The sequence below is a fragment of the Prionailurus bengalensis genome, chromosome B3, assembly GCF_016509475.1.
Source record: "Prionailurus bengalensis isolate Pbe53 chromosome B3, Fcat_Pben_1.1_paternal_pri, whole genome shotgun sequence".
In the NCBI taxonomy this organism is placed as follows: Eukaryota; Metazoa; Chordata; class Mammalia; order Carnivora; family Felidae; genus Prionailurus; species Prionailurus bengalensis.
In genome coordinates, this window is record NC_057355.1 from 116,548,149 (window position 1) to 116,570,637 (window position 22,489).

Consider the following 22,489-nt stretch of genomic DNA (forward strand, 5'->3'; position numbering starts at 1 on the left):
TACCAGCAACTATGCCCAAAGACTGGCTCAGGGACAGGGCAGGGATGGGGCAAGAGCACACTCCCCCAGCTTCAGGGTTCCAGCCCAGGAAGGAGCCTAAAGGAAGGAAATGTTTTTTTTTACAGGGTGAGTCTGTTGTCCTTGTTCTCTTTTCTCTGATCAGGAGACCACGGAAGGCAAGTACAAGAGACACCAAAGTGGAGATCAGAGGACCAGGAGCGGAGAGGAGGGATAACTTGGCTCTTCAAGTTCATTCGTTCATCCAGCATTTACTGAGTGCCTACAGCATGCCAGGCACAGCGCGAAGTCTTGCGGTTACGATGTGAATAAACACGAGCCGTGTTCCCTCTCTTCATGCAGCTTCCTGTCTAGAGGTGTGACTAGCATTACTCAATCACCTAAGTAAATTTAATGTGCATCTTTAAGAGACTTCAAAATAATAGATTCAGGTTATGAGTGTATAGAGAGGCTGGCCCAGTCAGAGAAGGTCTGGAAGGCTTCCTGGAAGAAGTAACCAATGAACTAAGAGCTGGAGGTGGAAGAGGAGTACATGAGACAAGAATAGGGTTGGAGTTTAGGGGTGCTGGAAGAACAATAAAGCATTCTGGGTACAGAAAACTGCATGAACAGCCTCCCTATCTCCATCAAGCTCAAGAAGGACTTCAACCAAGTTCATTTCTTTACACTCCATCTGCTTCTTCTCAGCCCAATACCTGTATTTTATTTAAAGGAAAAGGCTAGGAAGTGGACCTGTGGGCGGGGGCTGCGGGTAGGACTTGTAGATGGTAAGCTGGGGTGATCAGCCCCCACCAAGTCACCCTAAGCTCTGGGATCAGTCATCCTGGGGCGAGGAGGTGCAAGGCACAAGAACGCAGGTTCCTCTCCAACTTGGGAGGCCGGCACAAAGAAGGGCCGGCGGAAGGCCAGCGCCCCAAGAGTGCACGGGTCCCCCTATTTCAGGAAGAGCATGGCGCAGCAGCTATATTTGAAAATCGAGGTAAACAAGCGCTCGGCTCAAGTGGATGGGGCACAACAGCTGTGGAAGATTAATCACACGCGGCCGCAAGTCACGAGGTCGCCAGAGGCCCTGAGGGTTCCCTTTCGGTGCCCCACCAGCAGGCCGGCTGCTCGCCCATCACGTACCCACAACTCCCCAGTCTCGGGTGTTTCTTGACCATCATGGGGCTCGGAGCCTCGCTGCCTGCCCTTCTGAGGAACTGCCCCAACCACCAAACGTTCAGGGTTTGTTTTACAGTCGCCAGAAAAGACCAGCGAGTGAGTGAGTGAGAGAGAGAGAGAGAGAGAGAGAGAGAGGCGGGCAGCAAGCGGGTAAATTTATGGCACTGCATTAAAGGCATTTGTTCTATTTAAACCCCCCCCCACTCCCTCCACGGTTAAAAATAAAACACACTGAATAAAGACGAAAAACTGCTTCCCACCCCCCACCCCCGGAGCAAATCGCTTTCTACATCTCCCCCAGTGGCTCAGGTCCTCGGAGCAGGTCAGGCAGGGTCTGCAGAGCAGCGCTAGCCTCCGAAAGAGGGCCTGTGTGCGTGCGTGTGGTGTGTGTGCGTGTGTGTGGTGTGTGTGCGCGCGCGCGCGTGTGTGTGTGTGTGTGTGTGGTGTGTGTGCGCGCGCGCGTGTGTGTGTGTGTGTGTGTGCTGGGGGGGGATAGTTACACACCTCCCTTCTCTCCACCTGGCCGCGGCCCGCCCAGACCCCCGCGGTCGGGAGGGCCCAGGACCGGAGAAGCCCTCTCTCTCCCCGCCCCCTTGGCCGCGGCGGGCCGGTGCGCCGGGGCTGCGGTTCCCGACCCGCGGCCGCGGAGTCCCGGGGTTGGGCGCGCGCGTGCGTGTGGGGCCGCGGGCGCGCGCCGCGGGGGACCGCTCTCGGCTCCTAGCCCCCGACCCCGGCGGGCACTCACGGCCCCGGGAGCGCCGCACGCCCCGGCACGGCCGGCACACGGGCACACACGCAGCGGGCCCGCGCCGCAGCATTCGGTCCCCCCGCTGTGCACCCGCCGTCCGAGCGCACACACATGCCCCGGCGTCTCGTTCTGCCCCCCCCGACCCCCCCCCCACCAGACACTCTGCCACAATACCACCCCCACCCCGGGCTCCGCAGACAAAACGTTCACTTTCCGGGGCACCCTCCCCCCACCTCTCCAGGCACTAAAACCCACAGGAAGGCAGCCCGTATGAATGATCTTGAGAAATAACTTAATTAACACAAGCATTCCCAAGCGAGAGCCCTCCGGGGAGGGGGGGGGGCACCCCAACCCCCCAGCCTCGGCCGCCCGCCGAGGGGGAAGGGCAGGAGGCTCACCCCATTACTCACCGTTTCCTCCCGGTCTCCGGAGCGGAGTGGCCAAGCGAGGGGGAGAGGAAGGTGCGCGACGCCCCGCCGCCCGGCTGCTCAGCGGCCGCAGCGGCTCATCGCCCCCGCGGGCTGCCCGCCGGCCGCAGCCGCGTCCGGGGCATGTCAGTCGGCCGCCGCCGCCGCCCGCGGGGCTCGTGGGCTCGCAGCCTTCGGCGGGGCGCGCGGGCTGCGGCCAGGGCAGGGGGCCTGGAGGGGAGCGGGGAGACCCCCCCCCCCCCCCGCCGAGGACCCCCGGAGGAGCCCGGGCCGGGGCGCGGGCTCGGGAACTGAGCCCGGGGAGGCCCGGAGTCCCGGCCGCCGGCAGCGGGGGGATCCCTGCCGGGAGGGGCGGGAAGGCGGGCGGCCCGGCGCGCCCTGGCGGCTCCGAGGGACCCCGGCTCGCGGCCGCGTCGCCGGGGCTTTCCCGGGGCTGGGCGCGCGCCGGCTCTCCGCCTGGCACGCCGTCACCGCGGGGGACGTGTCGGCCTCGCCGCGCGGAGGGTTCGCGCGGAGGGGCTGGTTTCTGGGCGAGCCGCGAGCTTTGCCCATTAAGCTGCAGCAAGAAGCCAAATCAAAAAGCCAATCTCCAAGCCTCCCAACCGAACGTCACCCTATCAGCTGGGAGCCAGGGAGCCGCACCGAATGACAAGCCGCGCATATTTATCCTCGCGCGCCGAGGGGGATTTTCAGATAGCGCCCCGAGCAGCCGCGGGCGAGTGGACCTGCGCCTCGCGGCCGGAGGGCCCCCGGGGGGCCGAACGCGGGCGGAAGCCCTCGCCCGCGGCCACCCACCCAATCGCCGGAGCCCGGCGCCCGGGCGCCTCCCGGCCGGCGGCACTCCCGACACGGCGGCGCGTCCTGACCTGGATTCCGCGGAGTCCGGGGCTCCGGGCGGCGGGCGGGGAGGGCGGCCAGGCGGGCGCGCGGCACCGGCTTTCCCCTTGTCCTCAGGAGACGCCGCCTGCAATTCCGAAATGAAGTCTCCACCAACACATCTGTGGTTTTTAAATATAGCAGGGGACGATTACCCAGGCAGGGTCCACCCAGGCCTAAGGGAGGAGTTGAGGGGGGATGGAGGTTGGCAGGGGAGGGAAAAGAAAACTCCCTTTTTCCCCTCTTTTTTTTTTTTTTTCCCCTTCTGTTCTTGGTGCAGAACTCTGTCATTTTCTCAACCCAAATCAAACAACAGCTTGTGCGAGACGCTTGGGTGAGCGCTGGTATGTTGGCTTTTGGGTTTTTAAGGCTAAAAATAAGAGGGGGCTGCGTCCCAAATTGCTGCCTACCCTGGGCCTGGAGCCTGGAGGAGAGATGGTCTTTTGATGCAGCAGCAGAAGTAGGGTTTGGGGCTTGGCTCAGACAAAATGTACACACGCAGCCTGAAATCGGATGCCTGTAATTTCTTCTATATTTGTCAGGCGTGGTCCTGGAGGCAGGAGGGATGGCCAGGCCTCCCCTAAGAATGAGGTTTCATCTAGTTTATCGGTGGCCATTAGGCAGATCTAAAACGAGCTTGGTGGCTGGCTGGGCCTTCGTAGAGACAGCAGTAGGGGTGCTGGGGCAGAACAGAAAGGTGGGAAGTTGTTCACCTCAGGCCTCTGCAGCCGGAAGCAAGTACCAGGGGCCAAAAGAATGATACTTAGCAAGTATCAGCACCTCCTTAAGGCCAGGCGCCTTGCTAATGAATCTGATTGCATTATTTTATGTCATCCTCGTGAAACTCTGTGAGATAAGTAGAATTATTAACTCCACGTTTCTGTTGAGGAAATTGAGCCTTGGAGAGGCCAAATAACCATCCCGGGGCCACGAACAGCAGAGCCAAGGATTGGAATAAGGTGGAACCAGCTAGAGTTTTCACTGATAACCACAGCAGTATGTGCAACTCCCAGGATCCCCAGCTCCCCTGAGTTCTAGAACAAGATTGGTCCAAAGAGACAAGTGGGCATAGGAGTTAGAAAGTGTCTGAGCCTAGGACGACTTGAGTTCTTTTCTGAGCCCTTGACTCAGTGCTCCTTCAGCACATCGTGGGTGGCTTCCACCCTGAGTTGAGTCCCGGAGGTGCTCCTAACCGAGCCTTGTGATCTCAGCCCTGCACCTTCATGGCCCTTGAGTTCGGTGGTTAGGGCTGAGACACTGACTCTGTAGGATTTCAATAATTTCTAAAGTTTGAGGATTTTAGGGTATGTCACTGGTGGGATTTTCTTTGTGTCTGTTTCCATGGAGATCCACAATGTTGATCTGTCCACAGTCAAGACCAAGAGATGGCCAGCGGGCGCATAAATTGGTGTAGCTTTTAGGGGAGGGCACTTTTGAAAGATATATCAAATTCCTTTAAAAATGTGAACTTCTTTTGACTCAGTAATTTTACTGGGAGAAATTTATTCTAGGGCAATAGTTAAGGGTGTGCTCAAATACTTACAAGGATATTCATGGTAGTGTTTAGAATAGTGAAAAATTGGAAGCATCTTAATTTTTCCCCCAGAATTGGTTGAAGTCGATCATGTTATGGAATGATGTATTCTACCATTACAAAAATGCCAGTGCAGCATTCCACGTACTGACATGGAAAGGTTTTCATGATATGTTATTGAGAGAGAAGAAAAAACAGAACATGGAGTGTGTGTGTGTGTGTGTCTGTGTCTGTGTGTGTGTGTGCACGCACGCCCCAGCAGCATAAACATACCAAAATGGTAATGGTGGTTGTCTTTACGTGGTGAGATGCCTACTGGTTTATTTTTCTATTGAAATCAAATGTGTCGAGGCATAATTTATATACAAAAAAATTCACCCGTTTTAAGTGTACACGTCGATGGATTTTGACAACAGTACATACAAGGACAACAACTGCAATCAAGATACAGAATGTTTACATCTCCCCCCTGAAGGCTTCTAGCTCCTTTGCAGTTCTCCCTCCTCCCCGCCCCCCCACCCCCCCCACCCCCCCCCAAGCAACCATTGATCTGCTTTCTGTCCCTGGAGATTAGTGTTGCTTGTTCTAGAGTTTTCTTCTCTTTGTGTGTTTCTACCTCTTGCTCTTTCTTCGAGGAACATTACCCATTCACTGAAACATCAACGGCAACAATACAGACAGAATGGGTCTTGTCCTTGTTTTAGAACTACCCACAAACTGCCAGGAGCCTCCTCTTCTTGTCACCTGTGGCAGGGTGTGACTGGGTAGAACGGTAGGAGGTGAGGGAAGCGTCACACGTTCACCCACTGCTGTAGGCAGAGCGATGCGTGTGGGTTCATCTGACCTCTAGGTACACCGAAGCGAACAAAACCCAGCCCTCCCTTCTGAGCCTCTGTGTCTTCACCAGTTCCGTGGAAGAAGTAATAATAACAATCACATCCACCTCAGGGGGTTGACGTGAGGATTCAGTGGCTCAGCAAGGACTAAACTGTTACGGGCTGAAGGGTGACCCCCACCCCCACCCCCAAATGTGTAAGTCGAACTGGTAAACCTCCTGCGCTTCAGAACGTGAGGTGAAGAGGTAGTTCGTTAAATGAGGTCACGAGGGTGGGTCCTGATGGAATGACTGACGTTCTTATAAGAAAAGGAGATTAGGACACAGACAAGGGGGAGGGAAGACCACGTGAAGACACGCCAGGAAGCAGCCATCTGCAAGTCGAGAGAGAGGCTTCGGCAGAAATCAACACCTTCTGACACCTTGATCTTGGACTTGTAGCCTCCGGCGAGGGAGAAAACATATTTCCGTTGTTTGAGCCACCCAGCCTGTGGTATTTTGTTATGGCAGCCAGAGCAGACGAATTCAGAATCCAAGTATTCTGGCTGATTCTATGTGTGTTTGCTATATTCCAACTTTAAGGAGTTACCTGAGGTTATTTGGAAGCTTGAAACAACCTGACTTTTAGAATTAAAAAAAAAGGGGGGGGGGGGAGAAGGAGACCAGCTTTTACTGAATGCACGCTATGACACTGTGCTATACACTTTTATGTGTGTTTTTTCACTCCGTAAATATTTGTGGAACACCTTCGATGTGCCAGGTACTATTCTAAGTGCTGGGGATACAGCTATGGATTGTGAAGGTAAAAATCCCTGCCCTCATAGAACCTACATTCTCAAGGAAGACACAGATGATAAAAATGAATGAACACAATACACGGGGCAGTGGAGGAAAAAACAAAGCAGAGGAGAAGGGTAAGGGACTGCTGAGGGAAGGAGGGGACACCGTTTGGCTTCTTAACTGAAGCGGCTTGGGGAGTTTGTCCCGGAAGCTTCATTGAGAAAGTGGCAGTGGCGTGAGAACTCAAAAGGGGAGGGGAAGGGAGCCATGTTGATGCAGGAGGCGGTGATGCCCTTCTTTCTCCAGGGGCTGGCAGCCCAATGGGGCAGATGGTGAATATTGAGAGCCCGCCACGTGGATTCTCTCTTATGCCCCATTATTTACCGTGACGCCCCAGGGCTCCACAAGTTGGTGGCACATCGCAAGGAACAGCGCTGCCTGCCTTTGCTGCCTCTACCTCCGCTAGTTTCAGGCACCGCTGTATCCAGGTGCCAGCCTTCCGCGGCCCTGGGACTAGAAAATCTGGGAGTAGCTGAGGAGAGGAAGAAGCAGACAATCAAGTTGACGCTTAAGGTAAGTCCTGGAGCAGCTCTGTCAGAGAGAGAAAAGTTTCATAAGGAATTTTTGACAATAGGGTAGTTTAGTAAGATCTAATTCTTCCCTGTGGGTTGTATAATTTGTAACCTTCTTATAACTTATATTTCCAGAATCTTTCACTGAATTATTTTTCTTCGGTTTTCCTTTAATGAAATTGTCTACTGAAGTAGAACACGCATATAGACAAGCGCACAGGTCGTAAGTATAAGCTCAAAGAATTTTCACAAAGCGATTATAGTTCATTGAATCATCACCCAGAACAATAAATATTATGTGTCCTCAGGTCCCACCCAGTGACACTTCCTTGTCTTCAAAGGTAGCCACTCTCCTAACTTCTGAAACGCTACCTGAGTTTAATGTGATTTGGGGATTTTGTGCAAAAGGAAGCATAATGTGTACTATTGTGTCCGCTCACAGTATGTCTGGAAGGTTCACCCAGAGTGTGTGTGGCAACTGTTTGTGACTGGTCTTTGCTGTGGTGTTTCCACTGAACAAATACGCCACAGTGCAATTTTTTATTCTGGTCATGATTGACATCTAAGTTGTTTCCAGTTATATGTATCTTTTGGCTATTTTTTTTTTTAATTTTTTTTTTCAACGTTTATTTATTTTTGGGACAGAGAGAGACAGAGCATGAACGGGGGAGAGGCAGAGAGAGAGGGAGACACAGAATCGGAAACAGGCTCCAGGCTCTGAGCCATCAGCCCAGAGCCTGACGCGGGGCTCGAACTCACGGACCGCGAGATCGTGACCTGGCTGAAGTCGGACGCTTAACCGACTGCGCCACCCAGGCGCCCCTCTTTTGGCTATTTTGAATAATGCTGCTATGCACACTTTCATACGTGTGTTTTGGTTCACATGTGTACTGGGTTCTCCTGGGTGTTTACCTCGGAATGGACTTGATGGCTCGTGAACATGCAGCTATAATGGATAATGATGGGTTTTAGCTGCTTGTAGCCGTTAACACCTGCCCCTCCCCAGCATTGCGGCATCACGTTGCTGGCAGTGCTTAGTATTATCAATCTATTTGATTTTAGCCATTCCATTCCAATGGGTGTGTGTTTCCCTTTAATTGTGCTTGTCATTTACATTTTCCTACTGACTCTGGAAGTGGGAACTTTTTCATACAGTCATTCGCTTTTGAATATCCTCTTTTGTTAAGTGTCTGATTGAGTCTGTGGCTTATTTTTCTATAAGGCTGCCTTTGTCTTACTGACCTGTTGGGGTCATACATATTCTTTACATATTCTGGATATGAGACCTCTGTCATTACATGCATTGCAAATATCTCCTCCCAGTCTGTGGCTTGCCTTTTCGTGCTCTTCATTGTGTCTTTTGATGAATAAAAGTTTTTAATTTTTAGTTTTGTTGTTTTAATTTTATTTATTTTAATTTTTTTTTTCAACGTTTATTTATTTTTGGGACAGAGAGAGACAGAGCATGAACGGGGGAGGGGCAGAGAGAGAGGGAGACACAGAATCGGAAACAGGCTCCAGGCTCTGAGCCATCGGCCCAGAGCCCGACGCGGGGCTCGAACTCACGGACCGCGAGATCGTGACCTGGCTGAAGTCGGACGCTTAACCGACTGCGCCACCCAGGCGCCCCTGTTTTAATTTGAGAGAGAGAGAGAGAGAGAGTGTGTGTGTGTGTGTGTGTGTGTGAGCAGGGGAGAGGGGCAGAAGGACACAGAGAATCTTAAGCAGGCTCCATGCTCAGTGGGGAGCCCATCATGGGGCTTGATCCCACAACCCTGGGATCATGACCTGAGCTGAAATCAACAGAGGCTCAAGTGACTGAGCCGACCAGGCACCCCTAAAAGTTTTTAGTTTTCGTGTAGCACAGTTATCATTTTTTTTTCTCTATCCTAAGTGCTCTCTGATCCTTTGTCTGTCCAAGGTCATCAGGATATTTTCCCGTGTTATCTTCTAGAATTCTTAATTTTTATCTTTAAAGTTTGGATCTATAATTCTTCTAGAATTGTTTTTTTTTTTTTTAATTTTTTTTAACGTTTATTTATTAACAGAGACAGAGCATGAACGGGGGAGGGTCAGAGAGAGAGAGGGAGACACAGAATCGGAAGCAGGCTCCAGGCTCTGAGCTGTCAGCACAGAGCCCGACGCAGGGCTCGAACTCATGAACCGTGAGATCATGACCTGAGCCGAAGCCGGCCGCTCAACCGACTGAGTCACCCAGGCGCCCCCAGAATTGTATTTTTTTTTTATTTTTTTTATTTTTGGGACAGAGAGAGACAGAGCATGAACGGGGGAGGGGCAGAGAGAGAGGGAGACACAGAATTGGAAACAGTCTCCAGGCTCCGAGCCATCAGCCCAGAGCCCGACGCGGGGCTCGAACTCACGGACCGCGAGATCGTGACCTGGCTGAAGTCGGACGCTTAACCGACTGCGCCACCCAGGCGCCCCCAGAATTGTATTTTTTAAACGTTTTCATTTGAGTGTAGTTGACACAAACATAAGTTCCAGGTGTACCACGTCATGATTCAACTTCTGTGTACGTGATGCTGCGCTCCCCACAAGTGTAGTTACCATCTGTCACCGTATAACACTATTACAATATCATCGACGATATTTCCTACAGTGTGCCTTTTATTCCCGTGACTTATTCATTCCATAACTGGAAGCCTGGATCTCCCATTCTTCCTCACCTATTTTTGCCCTTCCCCTCACTGCCCTCCCCTCTGGCAACCACTAGCTGGTTCTCTGTATTTATAGGGCTTTTGATTTTGATATCTTTTTTGATTTAACGTAAAGAAGGGGTGAAATTTCGTTTTCTTCCCGTGTGGACATACAAATGACCCGGGACAATTTGTTGAAAAGAGATCATTTAGGGGCGCCTGGGTGGCGCAGTCGGTTAAGCGTCCGACTTCAGCCAGGTCACAATCTCGCGGTCCGTGAGTTCGAGCCCCGCATCGGGCTCTGGGCTGATGGCTCAGAGCCTGGAGCCTGTTTCCGATTCTGTGTCTCCCTCTCACTCTGCCCCTCCCCCGTTCATGCTCTGTCTCTCTCTGTCCCAAAAATAAATAAACGTTGAAAAAAAAAAAAAAAGAAAAGAAAAGAGATCATTTCACCCGCAACGTCACCTTCTGATACAAACCAAGTATTGATGTGTATATGGGTCTGTTTGTGGACTCTCTGTTTTATGGGTTTATTTTTCTATTCTGTACCTCATCTGTCTTCATTTCTGTAACTTATAAGAAATCTTGCTATTTAGTAGAGCGAGTGTTTTCGCTTCGTTCTTTTCATGAGTATCTTGGTTTTTCTTGTATACATACAAATATGTATTTATTTGCAATTGCATATAAATTTTAGAATCAGTTCATTGATTTTCACAAAAGTGCCTGCCGGATTTTTATTAAGATGGCACTTGAATCTATAGATCAATTTGAAGATAATTTACATCTTTATAATATTGAGTCTTTTGACTCATGAACAAGGATTAGCTATCTATTTATTTACATTGTCTTTAAATTCTCCCAGCAATGTTTTGTTTTATTTGAGAGTGAGAGGGCAGAAGTGAGAGGCAGAGAGAGAATGCCAGGAGGGACAGAAGGAGAGAGCGGGGAAGTGGGGAGAAGAGAAAGAGAGAAGCAGGGCTCACCCCAAGTGGAGCTTGAGCTCACCTGGAGCAGGGTTCCAGCTCACGAATCGCGAGATCACGACCCAAGCCAAAGTCAGCGGCTTAACTGACTGAGCCACCCAGGTGTCCCTATTCATTTCTGAGAGAGAGACACAGAGTGCGAATTGGGGAGGCACAGAGAATGAGGGAGACACAGAATCTGAAGCAGGCTCCAGGCTCCAAGCTGTCAGCACAGAGCCCAACGTGGGGCTCGAACCCATGAACCATGAGATCATGGCCTGAACAGAAGTCAGATGCTTAATGACTGAGCCACCCAGGCGCCCTCCCAGTAAAGTTTTAAAATGTATAGGTCTCACACATATTTCTTTAGATTTATTCCTAGGTATTTAGGTTTTGTTATACCAGGCAAATGGTATTGTTTTCTTTTTGTTGTTAAACAAAATTTTATGTTGTATTGTTTTTATGGTAAATAAAATTCAACTGATTTTTGTGCACTTACTTTGAGTACAGTGACAGCACTAAAATTTTTAGTTCTAATAGTTGCAGACTTTGCTTTGTTCATTTTCCTCATACATGATCATGTTTACGAATTTCTTCCTTTCAAATCTCACTTTTGCACTGGGTAGGATATCAAACACAGTGGTAAATAGAAGTGGACATACTGGGAATCTCTCTGTTTTTTTCTTTATCTTAATGTAGTTCCATTAATAATGGATAATAGTGTCGGTGTTTTTATTAATATATTTCCGCAATAATAATATATGTTCATAATCGTGGAGAATATTTCCTATAGTTCAATATTTTCCCATTAAATATGATGTTTGCTGTATGTTCTTTCTAGAAAATCTTTATATTAAGGAAGTTCCCTTCAATTCCTAGTTTCTTAAGGTTTTCTGAAATATCATAAACTTGTATTGAATGTTATCAAATGCTTTCTTTATATCTATTGAGATGACTGTATGAAGTTTTTCCTTAATCTGTTAAAGTGGTAAATTATACGGACTCATTTGCTAATGTGAAATATCCTTTTATGTGTATTAATGGATTTGGTTTCTAATTTGTTAAGGATTTCTGTATCTGTATTCACGGTAGAGATTGGGCTGTACTTTTCCGTTCGTGTAATGTCCCTGTCGGATGTTTTCCACAAATTTGTCTTTTCACAAACCCGTGTAGGGTGTTCTTGGTCGTGAGGATTCTCATTCATCCAGGTTCCTTTGTCTCAGTTCAGAGCTCACAGCTTCTCCCTTCCCTCCCACTGCACCATGACCTTGAGAATGGTCAAAGGGATAGAAGAACGGTTCATCTTCTGTGCAAGAGAACAGGTCTCTTTAAGAGGAGCTCCTGATTTTCATGCCTTTGAAGTTTGGAGTTGTTGTGTTCTTCTAACCCAAATGGACCTCCCTAAATGTCTATGGCAGATGGAAAGAAAGGGCTGCTCTTGGACGCACTTCCTGCCAGTAGCAGGTAGAGGATAGTTGTGGAATAAAGAGAATGGCATGCCAGCATTAAAGCATTCTCTTCAGGGCACCTGGGTGGCTCAGTTGGTTAAGCCTCTGACCTCGGCTGAGGTCATGATCTCGCGGTTCGTGAGTTCGAGCCCTGCGTTGGGCCCTCTGTGCTGACAGCTCAGAGCCGGGAGCCTGATTCAGATTCTGTGTCTCCCTCTCTCTCTCCCCCTCCCCTGCTCACACTCGGTCTCTCTCTGTCTCTCAAAAATGAGTAAATGTAAACAAAAATGGTTTTTCATTCAAAAATAAAGCATTCTCTTTGCCCTCTCCTCCTAGACGCTCACACTTTCTTTTCTAGCCATAGGTTACAGTAATTTACTTGATATTTAGTGATCAAGCCCCTCATCTAATATCCAGCAGCACATCCTTTTACCTCTTACGTATTTTCCAGATTTGTTTATAAAGGTTTTATTGCGAGACTGTGAGTTGCTGGAGAGAAAATATTTCCATGGCGGAATAAGCAGGCCTCATTTGCGGATTGACTAACAGATGACAGAGGAGGGGAGTCTAGCACGACTTCCAGGTGTCTGGCTTGAGCAGCTAGATGGATGGCTGCGCCCGCTTAGGAAACACAAAAGGGAAAACACATTTGGAGAGCAAGGAGGAAGGTGTCACTTTGCACCTGCTGAACCTGCTATGACGTTCAAATAGGAAATCTCAGAGGCGGCTGCAGAGACATCTCTGAAGCTTGGAAGGCAAGTCTGGCTGGACACAGATTGGGAGCCATCAGCACGTAGGTAGTCACCTACGGCCATGGGAACAGAGAACACCCAGGGAGGATGTGTGGAGCTTCTTACACACTCTCCGAATCCTTTTTTTTTTTTAATGTTTATTTATTTCTTGAGAGAGAGACAGAGTGTGAGCGGGGGAGGGGCAGAGAGAGAGGGAGACACAGAATATGTATGAAGCAGGTTCCAGGTTCCAAGCTGTCAGCACAGAGCCTGATGCGGGGCTCGAACCCATGAACTGCGAAATCATGACCTGAGCCGAAGTCGGACACTTAACCAACTGAGCCACCCAGACACCCCTCTGAATCATTTTTAAATGATTATCCTAGAGCGGAGCTTAGCAATCTGTGGCCTGTGGGCCACAGTCTGTGGCCTATGGTCTGCTTTGCAAGTAGAAGTTAATTGGAACACAGTCAAGCCAGTTTATGTATTGTCTACAATTGCTTTTGCTCTACGACAGCAGAGAGGTGGCAACAGACGCTGTACGACCTGTAAAGCGGGAAATAGTTCCTATCTGGCCTTTTACAAAAAAAGTTTGCTAATCCTTCGCCTAGAGGTTACAACATGCACCCTTGCTTTATTAAATTTAATGTAAATTAGGCAGTTGAGAAGTCAGTTGTCAGTTTACTGCTGCTCTTTCGCAGCTAATGAATCTTGCTCTGTCGCTCTTAAATTTTCTCTTTGGTTCTTATCCATTTTACTATCATGTGCCTAGGTGTGGCTTTCACTGAGTTTATCTTATTTGGATTTTATAGAAATTTTTGAACGTGTCACTTAATGAATGCCCTTAAGTGATTTTGGAAATGTGGTAATTATCCTTTTAAATAATATTTCTGGGGGTGCCTGGGTGACTTAGTCGGTTAAGTGTCTGACTTCGGCTCAGGTCATGATCTTGCCGTTTGTGAGTTCCAGCCCCACATCAGGCTCTGGGCTGACAGCTCAGAGCCTGGAGCCTGCTTCGGATCCTGTGTCTCCCTCTCTCTCTGCCCCTCCCGTGCCCCTCCCGTGTGTCTCTGTCTCTCAATAACAAAGAAACATTAAAAAAAAATTTTTTTTAATATTTCTCTCCTGTTGTCTGTCTCCTTTTCTTCTGGAACTCGTTACAGTAATGTTCAACTGTGTTACTATGCCCCACATTTCTTTTATGTCCTCATCTGGATTTTCTATTCCTTTTTATCTCTATGTTTTAGTCTAGTATTTTATGCTACCTTATCTTTCAGTTCACTAATTTCCATCTGCTCTTTTTCTTTTTTATAGATTCTAGGTTTTTGCTGAAAATTGCCATCTTGTTATCTATTCATCAAGGCTATTTTAAAGTCTGGATAGGATACCTCCAGTATCTAGATCTCCTGTGAGTCTATTTCTAGATTTTATTCTCCTCCCTTCCTCCTTCCTCTCTCCCCCTCTCCTCCCCTCTCCCTCCTATTCCCCTCTTTCTCCCTCTCTCTCCCTCCCTACCTTCTGTTTTTCTTGTCCCTGGGAATGCCTGGGTTTGTTTTTTGTTTTTGTTTTTGTTTTTACTGAATACTAACATTATGTGTGAAGATTTGTACACATTTTGAGTGTACAATTTGAGTCTCTGGATCATATTAGCTTGTTTAGAGAGGAATTACTTTTCTTTTGGGTAGGCGGTTAGGACAGAGATGATGTATCTTAATCTTGTCAGCACGTGAGTTTATTCCAGACTGTTCCATGCAGTTGTGAGCAGCGGTCTGTTTCCCGTCACCCCTGTTTCCCAAGGCTCACTTCTGTAGTGAGCCAGAACTCCAATTTTTTTGTCTCTATGCCCATCAGACTGCTCAAAATTCTACTTAGTATCTCAATCTCTTAGTTGCTACGTTCTTCTTAGCTTTTCAGAGTTTATGGGTGGGTCTGCAGGTGCTTCAAGGAGTAAAGCACTAGAGAATTTCAGCTTCCTTCTCAGTACTTTCCATTCCTTTAGTTTTTTGATGCTTCAGGTCCTTACTGCCTTGGTAGCTCTGTTTTCGTCAAACCATAGCCAGAAGTGCACGTCACTTGATTATTTTTTTAAACACAAAAGAAATACATGCTTGTTCTATCAAGTTAAATAATACACACACACACACACACACACACACACACGGAATAGTTTAATAAATCCCCTTCCCCAATATGTCTCCTTTATTGAATTAACTAATGTTAAGGTCTGATGAGTTTTCTTCCATTTTTTTTTTTTTTTTTTTTATGCTCATGTATACCAATATAGAGGTTGCTGAAGACAATTAGTTTGGGTTTGTTTTACAAAAATGGTATCACAGGTACACATGATTCTGCAATTTGCTTTTTACTTAGAACTACATCAATGCATTAAAAATGCATTTAAAAAATTAACTGCATAATATTTCATACTATATTTGTGTCATATTTATTAAATCGGTCTTCTGTTACTAGACATTCATATTGTTTCTATTTTTTTCCAACCTCACAAATACATTACTACTTTCTCAATTTTTGCCAATCCACCATGTGAAATATGTATTTAATTCTACTCCAAGATATTTAAGGTATTTAAAAAGTGCTTATTGGCCTGTGCATAGACTCCTTTGAAAACTCTTGTGTATATCCTTTGTCCATTTTTCTGTTACCAGATGTGTAAGAGCTCTCAATATAATTCATGATATAAACCCCTTATTTGCCACATATGTTGCAAATACCTTCCCAAAGTCTATTTGCCTTTTAAAATGCTCCTTACAGTATCTTTTCTCATGTGAAGGTTTTAAATTTTACATTCATAACATGCCCATGTTTGGGCTATGAATTCTGGCCCTTGTTTTCTTTAAGGCTTCCCCACTTCAAGTTTATACAAATGTTTTCCTAAAGTTGGTTTCCTAAGATTTTATATTCTACATTTAGATTTTTAATTTATCTAGAATTTTTTTGTACATGGTATGATGCATGGGTCTAACCTGCTTTCCCTCCGGATGCCAATTCTATCAGCATAATTTTCTCAATAATCTACCCTTTTCCACTTGGTCAAACATTAAGACTCATATCTACTTGAACCAATCTTGGATTCTGTTTCATTAATTTCTTTGTCTACTATTGTACCAAGTCCATCATTGTTTTAAGTTTATTTATTTATTTTGAGAGAGAGAGAGAATTTGAAACAGGCTCCACATTCAGCATGGAGCCTGACATGAGGCTCATCTCACGAATCATGAGATCATGACCTAAGCTGAAATCAAGAGTTGGTTGCTCAACCGACTGAGCCCACACAGGGGCCCCTTTTTTTTCACATTTTAATCAGTTTTTATGGTTGTAGTTATGTAGGCCTTTTGCCTTTCTTGTGAATTTTATTTCTAGGCATTTTGTCATTTGATTTTTGTATTAAAAATGAGATTTCCGGGGGCACCTGGGTGGCTCAGTTGGTTAGGCATCCAACTTCGGCTCAGGTAAGGATCTCACGGCTCTCAGGTTCGAGACCCACACTGGGCTCTGTGCTGACAGCTCAGAGCCTGGAGCCTGCTTCAGACTCTCTGTCTTCCTCTCTCTCTGCCCCTCCCCCGCTCATGCTCTGTCTCCCTCTCTCAAAAATAAACATTAAAAAAATAATAAATAATAATAAAAAATGGGATTTCCGGGTGCCTGGGTGGCTCAATCAGTTAAGTCTCCAACTCTTGATTTTGGCTCAGGTCATGATCCCAGGGTCGTGGGATCGAGGTCAATGTTGGGCTCCGCGCGGAGCTCAGAATCTGCCCCTCTCCCCTTCTCGTGATCATTCTCTCTCTTTCCCTCTCTCTCTCTCCAAATAAATAAACATTAAAAAAGTAAAACTACTGGAGCACCAGGGTGGCTCAGTTGGCTAAGCATATGACTTCGGCTCAGGTCATGATCTCGCGGTCCGTGAGTTCGAGCCCTGCGTCGGGCTCTGTGCTGACAGTTCAGAGCCTGCTTCAGATTCTGTGCCTCCCTCTCTCTCTGCCCCTCCCCTGCTCATGCTCTGTCTCTCTCTCCCTCTCTTAAAAGTAAATAAACATAAAAAAAATTTTTTTAAGTAAAACTAAACTTTGCATTTTAATTTTGAGTCTAATTACTTTATTCAATTATTTTAATAACAATAGCCTAGCAATAACAAGAACTACCAATGGGCTAGGCATTTGTCTAAGTTTTTTATGCATATTAGCTCATTTAATCCTCAATATTTCTAAAAGCTAGATACTATCATATCAGTTCTACAGATGAGGAAACTGAGACCTAAGGTAGAATTTCTTAGTCTTTCTAGGAAAACAACAAAATGAAAATTTTACTATTTACCAATATTTATACTAATTGCTTCATTTTATTTCCTTATTGTATTGGCTAAAACTTACAAAACAATACTGAATAAAAGAAGAAATAATAGGCATTTTTTCTTCTTCCTGATTTTAATAGAACTGATATAAACAGAAATTACAAGTAAACCCAAATGTACACTAGAAATATGATAAAGAATTATTTACAAATAATGATATAATAGTAATAACATTATAATTATTATTATGGAACAAAAAAAATAAAGGGCTTTATATGTACAAATATCTCCCATCCTTAAAGAAACTCTTGCTCAATCCCACACCCTGTTAGGATTTCTTCCTCTGTAAGTAACAGAGTGCCCGCCCCACAGCAGTTTAAACTACAAGAAGTCCAAAAGAAAGTGATCTCAGGGCAATTTAGCAGCTCAGCAAGGTCATCAAGAAGGCAAGACCTTTCTGCCATTTCTGTCCAACTGTCCGTGACACGTTTGACTTTCCTCATCATGTCTGTAACTTCCGGAGCATGAGATGGTAGCAAACGTCCACAGTTGGTAAGAGGGTTTAATTCAGGACTACCTGTTCCATTTTGTTAGAGGCGAGGAAGTTGTCACATTGAGTGTCAGGGATGAACTAGGCCTCACGGGAGCTTCTGCAGTAACAAGGATGCTATTGTGGGCTTTTCTGGGTCACTGCCCTTGGACACTAGTTACAGTCTCTGACATTCAGAGGCTAGGTCCAGATGGGAAAGAAGGTGTTTCTATTATGATGAAGAGTGAAAGGGAAGGAAATCCTGCCATTTGCCACAACATAGAGGAACCTGGAGGGCATTATGTTAAGTGAAATAAGCCAGACACAAAGGCAGATACTGTATGGTCTCACTTACGTGTAGAATCTGAAAGAGTTGGACTCACAGAACCAGGCAGTAGAACAGCGGTTGCCGCGGGCTTGGGAGATAGGGGGACATGTTGGCTAAAGAGAACAAACTCAGTTATAAGAAGAATATATTGGGGGGACCTAAGGTACAGCAGGGTGACTACAGTAAATAAAACTATATTGTATGCTTGAAATCTGCCGAGAGTAGATCTTAAGTGTTCTCGCCACTGAAAAATGTATACATATATGAAGTCATCACATTGTACACCTTCAAAAAAATCACACTGTACAACCTGAACTTATACAACTTCCGTTTGCCATTTCCACCTCAATAAAGCTAGCCAAAAACATTTTTTTTTTCATTAAAAGAGCACAGTGGAGATGCCCAGAAAAAGGCTGAGGCTCTAAGGGTACTCCCCAGAGGAAAGGTTGAAGGAAATGACCTAGACAAAGTGACAGCGAGTGACGCGAGCGGAGGCAGTGCTGCTGGGCAGTGATCATGGAGGCGGGCGAGGGCAACCAAAGGGAAAGGCAGTGACACTGGACTCGGGAGTTACGGCACCCGAGTGAGGCACAGTCCAGCTGCCACAAAATCACCTTCACGGCGCGGGGGAGGGCGATGACTTGTCCGTTCGTCCACTGATGGCCCAACTGTTTACCGCAAGCCAACTATACCCGGCAGCGATCCACGTGAAGACTAACCACCGGTCAACAGGACGGGTTTCCTTCTTTCCGTGAGCTTCCCTCCTGCCAGAGCGGAGGAGATAAGCAACAAGCGAAATAGGGCGCGTTTTTATAAAACTTCAGAGGAAGAAAGGCGGTATGAAGACAACTCAAGCCCGGGGAAAGGCCGGAGAGTGGCTGTGGGCGGGCGGGGGGGGGGGGGGGGGGGGGGCGTGCCCGTAGCAATTTAGGTGGACTCCTCAGGGCAGGGCTCTCGTTAGAGCAGGGACTTCAAATCAGTGACCCAGAGAGGCTGTGTGGGTTGGAGGAATGAGGAGAGGCCACCCAGGCCAGAGCCCAGTCAGTGATGGGGGAAAGGGGGCACGAGGTGGCGCGGGAAGCCAGGCAGCCCGGAGTCCCTGGGGCCTTCAGCTTGGTCTCATCTTCTCCAAAGACCTCCTACCTGAGATACCCTGCCATTCTTCACAGTGGGGTAAGTACTCCTCTTCCCAAAGCAGGGCTGTTTCCCTTCGCGGGGCTCTCTTGCCCACCTGCAAGGTACTTTGTCTAGTGCATGGTTGTTTGCAGACAGTTGAGAAGTCAACAGAGCTAAAAATAACAGTCTGGGCTGGAGCACGGTGATTAATCTGCTAAATTCTGCAGAGAGCCAGGAGCAGCAGGGAGACAGGCAGAACAGGCCGCAAGCACCCTGGGCAGTCTCTTCCCGGAGAAATCATCACAAAACTTCTGGTCCTGATCTATTGATTATTCGCTCACCAGTGAGAAATGCACTTCTTGATGTAAAGAAAAACAGCTCTTGGAAGGTTTGCTCCTTCTGAAGATGGCGAACAGCACCAGCTGTTGTAATAGCATCTTCCTCTGTGACGCTGATTAAAAGAGAGAGAGAGAAGAAAAACAATGATATTTACCTAATTATGAGAGCAATATTTATGGTTGGGGAATTACACATGCAGAAAAGTATGAGGAAAAATCACCCAAGTATCACCACCTAGAGAGAACTATTATTAAGGTTTCTAATTTTATATAACTGTACAGTTAATATATATTTGGATATACCTGAGATCATTTGGGAGCTACAGTTTTGTATCCTAATTTTAAATTTGGCATTACTTAGCAATCGCTTTCCCACTGACAGTATCTTTTATAATTTCCCAAACTGGGCTCCAGGCTCCAGCCATACCAAGGGAAATAAGGCAGAGAGAGAGAGAGAGAGAGAGAGAGAGAGGGGTTGGGGTGGGCAAAAGCCAAAAATATGTCCCATGTGGTTGTTTTCTGAGGTAACACCATGGTGTTAAGCCTTGGCAGTTTCCTGGCTTTCCTCCCCAGTTCGTAAGAGGATGTCATACAAAGAGAACAGGAGAGACTCAGAGACCCAGGGACTGGTTTTTAGAGCAGATGATTTTATTGGGCGTATAGTGGTCAGACTTCTGGCAATGCCTGGTAGATGCATTGCTGAGGACCATGCGCAGACACACGCACACAAATGGCATGTAAACAAAATTTTGACCACCTGTATCGTGGCACACGTCCTGACTTTTGCCCTGCTAAGCGGGCCTTTCTAACCAGGGAAGCTGGCTGATTTTTAGTCTTAAGACGTAAGGAGAGCTGTCTTCAGTGAAGATACTATCGGAGACGAACTGTTGTCTGCCTGACTCGGAACCACAACTCCAACTGCCTCCTCATTTTTGGCCCACGTGAGCTCCTTAATGGTATTTGTAACGAGTTCGGCCTATGGAACATTTTAATCAGCTTTTGCATTCTTACAATTTTGGTGTCTTTGCTGTAGTTTTCATTGCTACTGTTGGCCAGGCTAAAGCAGGAGCCGAGCATAAACCCAACTCACTTCTTGACCGGCCCTGTCACAGTATGTATGTAACTTTATTGTCCTTTCTTACTTATCAGAGTGCAGAGGGTCACGTGATGAACCATTGTCACTTGAGGAACAGGCACTGTTAGCTGCCTGTCCAATAGTCATTTCCTCCTTTTGCAGCCTTGACCACGGTAAGAAAGAGCTAAAAAAGCACTGAAAAGGTAGGAATAAAAAGGCTGAATAAATATAAACTGTGACTGGTCTAAGCCAATCATGGGAATCTTAAACCTCTTTGCCAGATAATCACTTTTCAGCCTGCCTTGCTGTTTGACATGGCCGTGTGATCCAGCTCCCATGATGGGCAGAGGAAAAAAATCTGGAAAATATTTCCTTCCTGATGAATAGGATCCTTTGCCCCCCTTTTCTCATCTTTGAATGTAGTAGGAAGACCTCATGCCTAGAGCTGAGGGAGGCAGCCTAGCCATCTGGTGACGGTGAGGTGACAGCAGGAGGGTGAAAAGCTACCGTGCTCAGGACGCCTATGCTGAAGGGCGCAAAGGAACTGGATCCTTGATGACATTTTTGAGTGAGCAGTCAACTCTGGAATTGCCCACTTGGGGAATCTTTCTCAAGAAACAAGAAAATTCCTTCCAGTTTAAGGCACTCTTTCTTGCAGGTGAACCTATCCTAATTGATACATGCCAATGGCGGCCAGTGCATGAGAGGCTCAACTTTTCTGAAAGGCGGTGTTGATATTGTAGTAGCTGCGAAACTACAAACTAACAAATCCAATGTCAGGAACTGACCAGGTGGGTGAATAGGATGCATTTTTCTTTCAACTGGTGGAAGCCGATCTTTCCAGAAGATGGACAGATTAAGATGAAGGAGTGGGCAAAAAGGAATCATCCAGAATCTATATTCCACAATCCTTGAGTACAGTTAAGGTGGCATACTTTTTAGCTGTGTTTTCTGTTGAGCCTAAAAACATATGTTTTTGACAACATTTAACAGAGGGAAGTTAACCTATATGGTCTAAGAACAGGGAGTCAGACTCACAAATGGAGACCTCTCAAAGAGCTTGGGACAGGCACTAAGGAACAACATGGGGTTTAACTTGAGCATGCGTTCATCCCAGAGCAGATGGCACAAAATAATGTGTATTCAGGATCAAAGGAAATTAGAAATATCTCTTAATTTCAGCTCTCTTACAACCATACATTTTAGTTTCTATCAATTTTTAGTGAGTGGTTATTCATTTTGCAAATTTGTTCACTGACAGTTTTAAATGGCCATCTTCCACACAGCATCTAAAATACTGTTGGATCTATACAAAAACTGAATTATGGAATCTCTTCAGGAATATGGTGTTAAGGAAAGTTCCTGAACTTGGAAGTCAGACCAACAAGAATTCAACTTTTCTGCTATTAACTAGCTGTGACCTTGGACATATTACTTTACTTCTTGAGCCTCATTTCTTAAATGAGGATAATAATATGCATCACAAACGTCTATTGGGTGATTGAAGCAAAGAATTTAAAGTACAGGGGCACATGGGTGGCTCAGTCCTTTAGGCAGCCAACTATTGACTTCAGTTCAGGTCATGACCTCACAGTTGGTGAGAGGGAGCGTCACATGGGGCTCTGTGCTGGCACCAGGGAGCCTGCTTGGGATTCTGTCTCTCTGAAAATAAATAAACTAAAAAAAAAAAAGTAAAGTACAGAACATGCAGATGATAAGTAATAGCTTCTTTGTCAATTAGGGTCTAACAGGAAATAGATGGAATATGCAAATTAGGATGTTTTAACATTTTTTTTTTCTTCCTTACAAATGGAGTTATTTCCAAAGGAGGGAAGTACCGAGGGGAACCACATCTAGGAAAAATTTCCAGGTTAAACAAACAGAGCTGCTGTCCAAATTTAATTTACAAAGCTGTTTATCACCTCATCGTTGTCTTATTGAAAACCAGGAAACAATCCAGATGTCTGAGTATGGTGAATTGATTACATCCATACAGCTGAATATCATAAAACTACTAAAAATAACATTGTAAAAGTAAACATGT

General features: G+C 46.6%; 1 protein-coding gene and 1 long non-coding RNA gene across 9 annotated transcripts in view; both read right to left on the bottom strand.

Annotated features, from left to right (window-relative positions):
* Positions 1 to 3,078, bottom strand: part of SLC8A3 (solute carrier family 8 member A3) — a 145,366-nt gene extending 142,288 nt beyond the window's left edge. Inside the window, exon 1 of one of the 5 annotated variants that reach the window (XM_043556466.1) lies at positions 2,338 to 3,078. The gene's annotated coding sequence lies outside the window, so the exon portion shown is untranslated. The remainder of the gene's footprint in view (positions 1 to 2,337) is intronic. The other 4 variants (XM_043556464.1, XM_043556468.1, XM_043556465.1 and 1 more) reach the window with 4 other exon arrangements.
* Positions 3,079 to 18,294: 15,216 nt separating this feature from the next.
* LOC122469263 overlaps positions 18,295 to 22,489 on the bottom strand; it is a 55,746-nt gene continuing 51,551 nt past the window's right edge. For 3 of the 4 annotated variants that reach the window (XR_006293426.1, XR_006293424.1, XR_006293425.1), the window contains 2 exons: positions 19,060 to 19,483; positions 18,295 to 18,680 (listed from right to left, as the gene is read on the bottom strand). This is a non-coding gene — a long non-coding RNA (uncharacterized LOC122469263). Of the gene's footprint in view, positions 19,484 to 22,489 lie in introns of all 4 variants that reach the window. The other variant, XR_006293422.1, reaches the window with a different exon arrangement.